Genomic DNA, 8,791 nt, shown 5'->3' on the forward strand with positions numbered 1-8,791 from the left:
CATCATCGATCACTTTCCTCTGTGGCCGCATAATCTCCTTGATCAGAAAATTTGGGACACAACTGAGTTACATGATGTTACAGTACAGGTTCTCCTGTGTCCTGAGTCCTCACTGACCTTGAGAGGCGAGGCATAGCCCAGTCTCAACTGTGTCTGAGCATGCCCTGGGGGCAGGGCCTGCACAGCATGCTGGTGATAGAACCCGAGTCCCTGCACTCCACCTAAGCAGGCACTTTAGTCCACTGAGCTATCCGGCTGACCCAAAATCAGATTCTTTCTCTAGGTTTTGGTTTTTCTTTCTTTTGCCCCCTTCACTGAAAATTGAATCTGGGGTGCTCTATCACTGAGCTACATGCCTTAAAATACCATATGACAAATGAGTCCTATTATCCCCGTTGTTCCTTCTGTGTGTGGTATTAATAAACATTTAGGGTTGTCCTTAGTCTTATTCAGAAAATTTAACCATCTGCCCTAGCTGGAGACACCAGGGGAAAATCTAGCAAGGCAATGTTCTATCAGAAACCTTAGACCCTGGAGGAAAAGAGCAGAGAAATGTCTCCATAAAGAAGGACATGTTATGCAAAACTTGGCAGCATTAATTGCAGCCTGGTGAGCCCATGGAACTTCATAGTGAGAGATGGGTGAAAGTGTCCTGCTCAAATTTCTACAGCTATGTAACAGTAATTTGTGAGAGCAAGGATGGTTGCTTTCCACAGTGTCTCTCCTCCCCATTGGACATGGTCAGGCTTTTCTGAACACACTGAGCTTACTGAATGGGGAAGTGCCTGACCCATTGCTCTACAAAGGGTGCAGCAAATCATCTCTGCTATTTGTGATTTCAAAGTGCATCTCTTTGGGCAAACCATTTCTATACAATGCCAAACTGTAAGCATTATGATCATCAGAATAGAATCACAAGAATAATCAAATGCTATTGAAATGAAAATGTGCCAATTCAAGTAAGGCTCCAGCTATGTAATATGCAATTGACTTGATGCACATTTATGATTTATGATAAAGATTATGCCCTGTATGATTCCCTGGAAGCCATGACAGACTCCCTTCCACAATCTGGTTTTGTTTGACAATTCATGTTTCCTTTTCCTTATCCTCAATTATGGAAGGGAGGGAATCCAACCTACCTTCTGCAGTCTGGGCCTAAGCCATGCAAGCCAGGACTACACACATGATAAACTCTCAATGTGGATCATCCCAACCAGCTCACTTTTCACTTACAGACCAGGTGTGGCCTTTGTAAAGAAAGCCCTACAGCAATCAGCATCTCCGTCCCTTTATCACCTTCCTGAGGCTGGCTACACACCACATTGCCTTCTCCCATCCCACTTTCTCTCATTCTGGCTGTTTCACAAACTTTTGGAGTCTGAAAGGAGATAATATCTGCCCCTGAACTTCCTAAAGAATCAAGGAAGCTAGAAAGAGAGCCAGAACACGTTGGGGAAGTTAGCATGGGGCAATAGATTTATCTACGTTTAGATAAATAGATACCTTGGGGAGAACTGACGTTAAGGTGCAACTAAAACTCTCCTTTCTCACTCCTCATGGGCTGGAGACACTGCCATGGAAGTACTGCTTTGTTCTTCTGAGTCAACAATAAAGCTTATATTCCTCAGGGAAAATTCCTCTCTCTGTCTCCATAGTTATTCATCTTCTTCCATCATCTTTGCTACTTTTCACAGCCTTCTATGTACCAAGATCACTTTGGGGTCTTTTTTGGTTTTGGTTTCTTTTTTTCTCAATACCAGGATAGAACTTGGGGCCTTATACTTTCCAGGCAGGTGTTTATGCCACGGAGCTATCTCCCTGGCCCAGGTTTATGTATTTTTGCCCCATTACTTGGTGAGCTCTTTTTTTTTTTTTTTTAAGAGAATAAGCCTTTCAGCCAGAACTGCCATCTTCCAGTAATTTGCCAAATTGACTAACACAAAGGGCAAGAGGAGGAAACCCAGTATATATTCTCCAGGCCTTTTAGAAAACACAGGGTTGTTCCTTTGGCCGCATACATGCAAATCTACAAAAAGGGTGATATTGCAGACATCCAGGGAATGGATACTGTGCAAAAGGAATGCCTCACAAATGTTAGCATGGCAAAACAGGAAGTCTACAGTGTTATCCAGCATGCTGTTGGCATTGTTGTAAACAAGCAAGTTAAGGGCAAGATACTTGCCAAAAGGATTAATGTGCATATTGAGCATATTAAACACTCAAAAAGTCATGATACATTCCTGAAATATGTCAAGGAAAAGGATCAGAAAAAGAAGGAAGCCAAGGAGAGAAGTACCTGGGTGCAACTGAAGCGCCAGCCTGCCCCTTCCAGAGAAGCACACTTTGTGAGGACCAATGGAAAGGAACCCGAGTTGTTGGAACCTATTCCCTATGAATTCATGGCATAAGCTGGGGGTGTTGCTCTGCCATTCAGACCTAATTGGCAGCTTACGTGTTCTAGGTTCTAAGTAAAAAGAAAATCAACTTGTGTTGAAAGGTTGGTTTTCTTAGTTGAACAGGTAGGTGGTGCCTTCTGACCTCAGAAATGGTTTCAGCAGACTTTTCACTGTACCTCGTAATTGTGTCTAGTCTTAGTCTTCACTGTTTTTCTTGCTGAACGATATTGCTGAGGTATTGCACCGGTGTATACCCAGATATTTAAATATTTATAAAATATTTATGTTGTGAAGATCCTGTAAATCACCATGGGGAAAAGATGTATCAAAATAAATGGAAGTCACTTCAGAAACAAATGTAAGTCAAAAAAAAAAAAAAAAGAAACAAATGTAAGTCCATTTCAGTTAAATAAATTGTTTAAAGCACAAAAAAATAAAGAGAATAAAAAATTGTGAAAATATTAGAAACAATTTGTAATGTTTCTAAACAAGATGATAAGAATTCAACACTGGTTGTTACATTGCATATTGTTGTCTTCATATTAGTTGTTCATATTACCAGATATAAGCATGCAAAATTAGTCAAAAATAAATAAATAAATAAATAAATAGAAAAAATTAAGCATTATCTGTTCCTTTCAATAATCCAATAGAGGGGGCCTGGCCATAGCTCAGTTCTTAAGTGCCTGCTTCCACAAAGCTGTCAGCCTCCGGTTGCTCTAGTTCGATCCCCACAACACCCCAGCCAGTCAAACCACCCCTGAGGGCATTCGGAGAAAAAAAAAAACAAAACAAAACCTTATCCCATTCAATAAACCAATAGAAATAAGCAGTACAATTATCCCAGCTATCCCTGCATACACATGAAAATGCCATTGTTATCACTGCCTCTCACATATATACCAGTCAGTAAGACCGGGCAGTGGACCAGGACAAAAGCCAGATAGGCAAGATGACTTTATTCACAATTCTGCAACAAGCGGGGCAGCCCAGATCTGTAAAGACCAGGATGTCTCAGCAGCTTTAGCTTGACGATTTGCAGGAGGTGGAGGAAGCTAAGTCAGCTGTGCGTGAGATGATGCAGAGTAGGGGCAGCTTTGCAAGCAAGGCAAATGTGAGCCAGGTTTTTCTCTATGTTTAATTAATTTCAAGCAGATAAACAGTTCTAACCTCAGCTAATCAATTATGAGACAAAGAACAGGAAATTGGAATTGGAGGAAACCTATCCAACCTTGTCAACATGGGAAAGGTCTTTGTCCTTGTCACAGGTAAACAAAGGAGCCACCCACAAGTCTTATGGGAATCCTGAAAAACTATGGATATTGAGTTAAGAAAGGAAGAGGTGTTCTTAGTGGGAAGCTGTTTACTGGAACGCACAGGCTATGGGGTGGTTCTTTACCAGAACTCTTTTCTGGGAGATCAGGGCTCAGGTAAAGCTCAACATCATCAAGTTGAATGAAGCCTGGGGCTGCAGCTTCAATAGCAGGGTACGTGCCTACCAGGCATGAGACCCTGGATTCAATCCCCAGCACTACAGGATTGCTCATGTCCTTCTTTCTCGCCCTCTCTCTCCCCCCATCTATTTGTGAGCTACTCAAAAGGAAACTTAGAGTCCGGGGACATAGCTCGGTGGTCTAAGTGCCTGCCTGGCAAGCACAAGAACCCAAGTTCAATCTCTGGGACTGCATGCCATGCTGGTCCTGAAACCAGGCATGGTTGTGCATGCCTGTAATCCCTGAGCTGGGAAGGCTGAGACAGGAAAATCACTACAAGTCTGAATTGCATAGTGGGACCCTGTACCAAATAAATAAATAAAAGCTTAAAAAAAAAAAAAAAAGGAGACCTGGAAAGAAAAAGCAAAAATTTTGGGGCTGGGGAGATGGCTCAGTAGGATAAGTGCTTGACTGGCAAACACAAGGATCTGAGTTCAATCCCTGGTTCCACAAAAAAAAAAAAATTTATGATCTGCCTCTACAGTTATTGGAGTCTAAAATTTGCAGTACAAATATCAGTGGTAACTTTCCCACCAGAACCAGAGATGTGAGAAGTAAGGAAAATAAAGAGTCCTTCTGCGTATACCAGGGAAAGCAGGGATCACATCAGCTGCTAGCTGAAGAGCCACAGCAGGGAAGCCACAAAGACAGGTCCAGCCTTGGTGGGTGCCACAATGGCTCCTACTGTAACAGGCGTGGGGGAGCTGAAACCCATGACCAGGTTGCTTCTGCACCACCCTGTGGCTCCCCAGGTCAGGACCACTTGGGGAAAGGGAGACTTCTGTCAGCCTAGCTTGCTCAGGAACTGAAGCTACATTCTCCCTACATAGTTTTCTCTTAGTATACAGTTTTTGTCTGTGTATACATAGTATACAGTTTTTGTCTGTGTGCTAGACCAGAGTCAAGCAGAGATGAGCAGCAGGTTTGGAAGGTATGGAACTCTGAAATGCAAGCTTTGCACTAGAGAGGCTGAGGCAGGAGGATCCTTGTGAGTTTGAGGTCAGCCTGGGCTACCTAAGTGAGTTCAAGGCCAGTCTGAACTTCATAGTGATACCTTTTCTCCAAAACAGAAAAAAAGAAAAATAGGGAGGAGAGAGAGAGAGAGAGAGAGAGAGAGAGAGAGAAGCAAGCTTTGCTTAAAGCCTGTGGAGAAATTCTAATTGCCTCTTTATTTATAGTTTTAATCACTTTAATCCTAATAAACAGCAAGTGACCACCTCTAGGAATAATTATTTTTAAACTAGGGTAGCATACAAAGAAAACCTTGTATCTGAGTGCCGTGTTTTACTTTACTCTGCTATCCTTTTACCTAGTGATGTTTGATAAATGGTTATTCATTGACTGTATGTATATTTATTTCTTTTTCTTTATCTTTTTGAGACAGAACTTCTATATGCAGTTCAGGCTTGTCTTGAGCTCACTATGTAGCCCAGGCTGGCCTTGAACTCACAGTGATTCTCCTGCTTCGGCCGTCTGAGTTCTGGGATTACAGGTTTGTGCCACCAATAAATTGTGTGTGTGTATGTGTGTGTGTGTGTGTGTGTGTGTTACTGGGGATTGAATGTAGGACCTTGTGCTTTCCAGGCAGGAGCTTATGCTACTGAGCTATCTCCCTAATTTTAAATTGCTTTTTAAAGGTACTTCTCTTTTTCACCTCACTAGGGGGACCCAGCTGTGTCTCCCATAATTTTGTGTGGCCTGTCAAAACACAGCCACCTTTGAGTGGGCCATCCTGATTTATTTGCTCCTGATTGGTTAAAGATGTCATCAGTTTGGCAGGTAAGAGACTTTCCCTACAAGAACAAAGTTTGCAGGCCACACTAACCCAAAGATAGCGCTGATAGATACCCAGGCAGTTAATTCCTGGTCAAAACAAGGAGCATTCTCTCCCGCTTGTCTGATGAAGCCTGGCGTAACCTCCATAGAGTGAAACTTTCCTCATTGTCATTCATTCTACCTTGCTGTCCTGGGTTCTTGTCTGCCTACATGGTTTCAGCTCAATGAAGCTCAACAAAGATGATGTGTACGATTCCTGGTATCAGAGCAGCCCAAGGCAGCTTAGGGAAAGACTCTAAATGCTCAGGCTTGTACCAGGAGCTAAGAAGCATGTGAAGTGAAATAAAACAGAGCTTCCTACTCTAAGGACAAAGTTTGAAATACAAGCATCACATGGAGCACGATCTCAAGGGATAAACGACACCGTTGGAGCCTCTCTCCAGAAAGATTCAGGGTTTGTCTGCAGTCTGGAGTACTTTTTTCCTATGACATGAGCAGTGAATACACAAACAAAATGGAAATTAGGCCAAAGAGAGAAGCTTCAAGCTAAAACCTAGTCCTTCCCACATGCAGCATTCAGAACATGCCAGAACCAGGCCCAGCATGTCTGGCCCTGCTCACTCATGCTGGGTATCATCTGAGAAACTCCAGCAGGAGCTTGCTTGGCTTTTTGGCCCAGGGGCCATTCTCTAACGTTCCCTTTCATGTTTCCTTTCCCCCATCCCTTTCATCACCCTTAGAGGGGTTTTTCCCTTTCCTGTAGTGGGAGCTGATTAGCCCAATGGGCATGTAAGGTCTGCTGAACTCCGTTAAGGAAGACAGTGAAATCCAGATAATCGACACTGTGCTGTCTGCATGCAGGCAGCACTTACCAGCTAGGTGAAGAAGCACAAAGAGGCTGTGGCAAGTATTTTAGCTGCCCAGGTCTCCATGCCTAAATAACCCAGGTAACAAGCAAAACACTGACCTTTATGCTCTACGCTAGAAATCTTTCTTTAAAAAGCAAAAAATATTCTTGGAAATTGAAGAAAGTAGTAAATCTAATCTTCTGTTGTCATGAAATCAAGGAAATTCAAATCAACATTACTCAGAACCGTGGGTTTTGAACAATCCCTCCTTTTTTATTATTGCTGTTATTTCATTTTTTCTTGGTCACTGACTATGAGAGTTCCTGGAGTTAAAGGCATAGCAAAAGAGAAAAAAGATATTGCTTTTGCTTGAGTTTCATGAAGCTGATATCAATCTTTTATTTTATAAACTTTGAGCTGGATATTGCTCTAAATGCAGACTTTGGTGCATTAAATGTGGAACTCACAAGAATAAAAATAAGTGGTGCTGGGAAAAGGTTGACTCAGCAGACCCCAGCAGAGGCCACAAAGCCACCGCACTCGCGACATGCAGAGACAGTCTACTTGCTGTAGACTGCCATGGATAAAGGGAGGACAAAGGGTTTGACTGACCCCAGGAAGATCTGTCTGGGGGAAAGTTGAATTGGCCCAGACCTCACAGTCAGATCACAAGTGAGGTGACAGAGTTCTGCAAAAGTTCATCTCTAGAAGTGACTTCTAGCGAGTAAAGTTAAGGTCTACTCCTATCACGTTCCAGCACCAGTATTTTAAACAAGCTTTCCAAAACCCTAGCTGTCTTTATGCTCATCAAAACCTTGAGAGGACAAAGGGGGGCAAGTGAGTAAAAGGAACTCTATCTAAACTAACAGATATGATTAACTAACCACATCATATGCCTTGTCTGGGGCTGCGTGTGGCTTTTGGCCTCTATGTGTCCTCTGTCCTGTCCCACAACAGCTGTCAACAAACAGAACATCATCTATTTAAAGGAAGTATTTTAACAAAAGGGGAAATTGTGCTTTTGAATTTCTCAGAGAGGATGTGACCTAGGGCCAAATTGGAAAAGTGGGATATAGGCTTGTTCTTAAAGTCAGGAAAAACAAAAGTTTTCCCACTCTCAGCTATGGTTTATCCTCAAGAGAATTCAAAACAGGTCCTGAAACAAACCACTCTACCTGAATGGCATTAGTGTCAAGGGCAAAAATAAGTCTTTCTGTTGCACCGCATCAGGTTCATTGTTCAGTGTGCTATAGAAAATAAGGGAAAATCCTTACCTTCCACAGCCCCCAATAATCTACCTTCTCTTGCTTTCCCAATCTGATGCTTGTCACCTTCTTTTTATCCTGTATTCTCCAGTCTGGCCAAAGAACCATTCCTCCTGCCCAGGCCCACAATTTCCTGTCATGTCTTTGGTCAGCGTCTCCCTTTGTGTCCCTATATCCCCTTAATTCCAAGAAGCGCCCCTTTCTTCTTCTAACTGAAAATGCTAGAAGGATGAGACATAGACATGATATCTTGTCTAAACAATATTAGTACAAATCTTGCTTCTCATTGAACTAAGAGAAAGTAGCTGTATATACTAATATATTCCTCTTTTTCTCTTCTATGTAGCTCTTTATTTACCCCTGAACAATACAGGGGATTGACCAAGGGGTTTCACACTGAATTACACCCCTGGCTCTCTTTCTTTTTTATTTTAGAGAAGGTTGCCCAGGCTAGGCTCAACCTTGTAATCCTCCTGCCTCAATGTCTCTGAATGCTGGGATTAACAGGAGTGTGACACTCTGATCAGCTTCTCCTCTGTGTTGTTCACTTCTGTTTTATCACCATTGCTGAATTTGTCTATCTTAAGTAGCACACTCCTGAAACAATAGTTAGAGGAATGTGGGATTTCATAGGACATGGATTTAGCACTCTAAGCAACTGGATCTGAATCTCTAAGGTACCGGGAATTCCTGCCTGACATCTCCAACTGGGTATTAAAAAACTCCTTATACGACCAATTTGCTCTCTGTAAAAACCTGAGAGAATTTTTTCTCTCTAGGTGACTCTCCTTAGGCACTCTATGCATTGTCAGTCACATTCCTATGTGGCCCCATAATCTTGATCAGAAAATTTTGGACACCACTTAGTTACAGGATGATATAGCAAAAGGTTCTCTTATATCGAGTCCTCACTGACCTTGAAGGGCCAGGGCCAAAATATTGGCTATCTTTTTAGTTCATCTATCTGTCTAATTTTTGGTCTGCAAACTTTAATTGTTAAATATCCAGAA

Source organism: Octodon degus, unplaced genomic scaffold (assembly GCF_000260255.1).
Source record: "Octodon degus isolate 3935 unplaced genomic scaffold, OctDeg1.0 scaffold00042, whole genome shotgun sequence".
NCBI lineage: Eukaryota > Metazoa > Chordata > Mammalia > Rodentia > Octodontidae > Octodon > Octodon degus.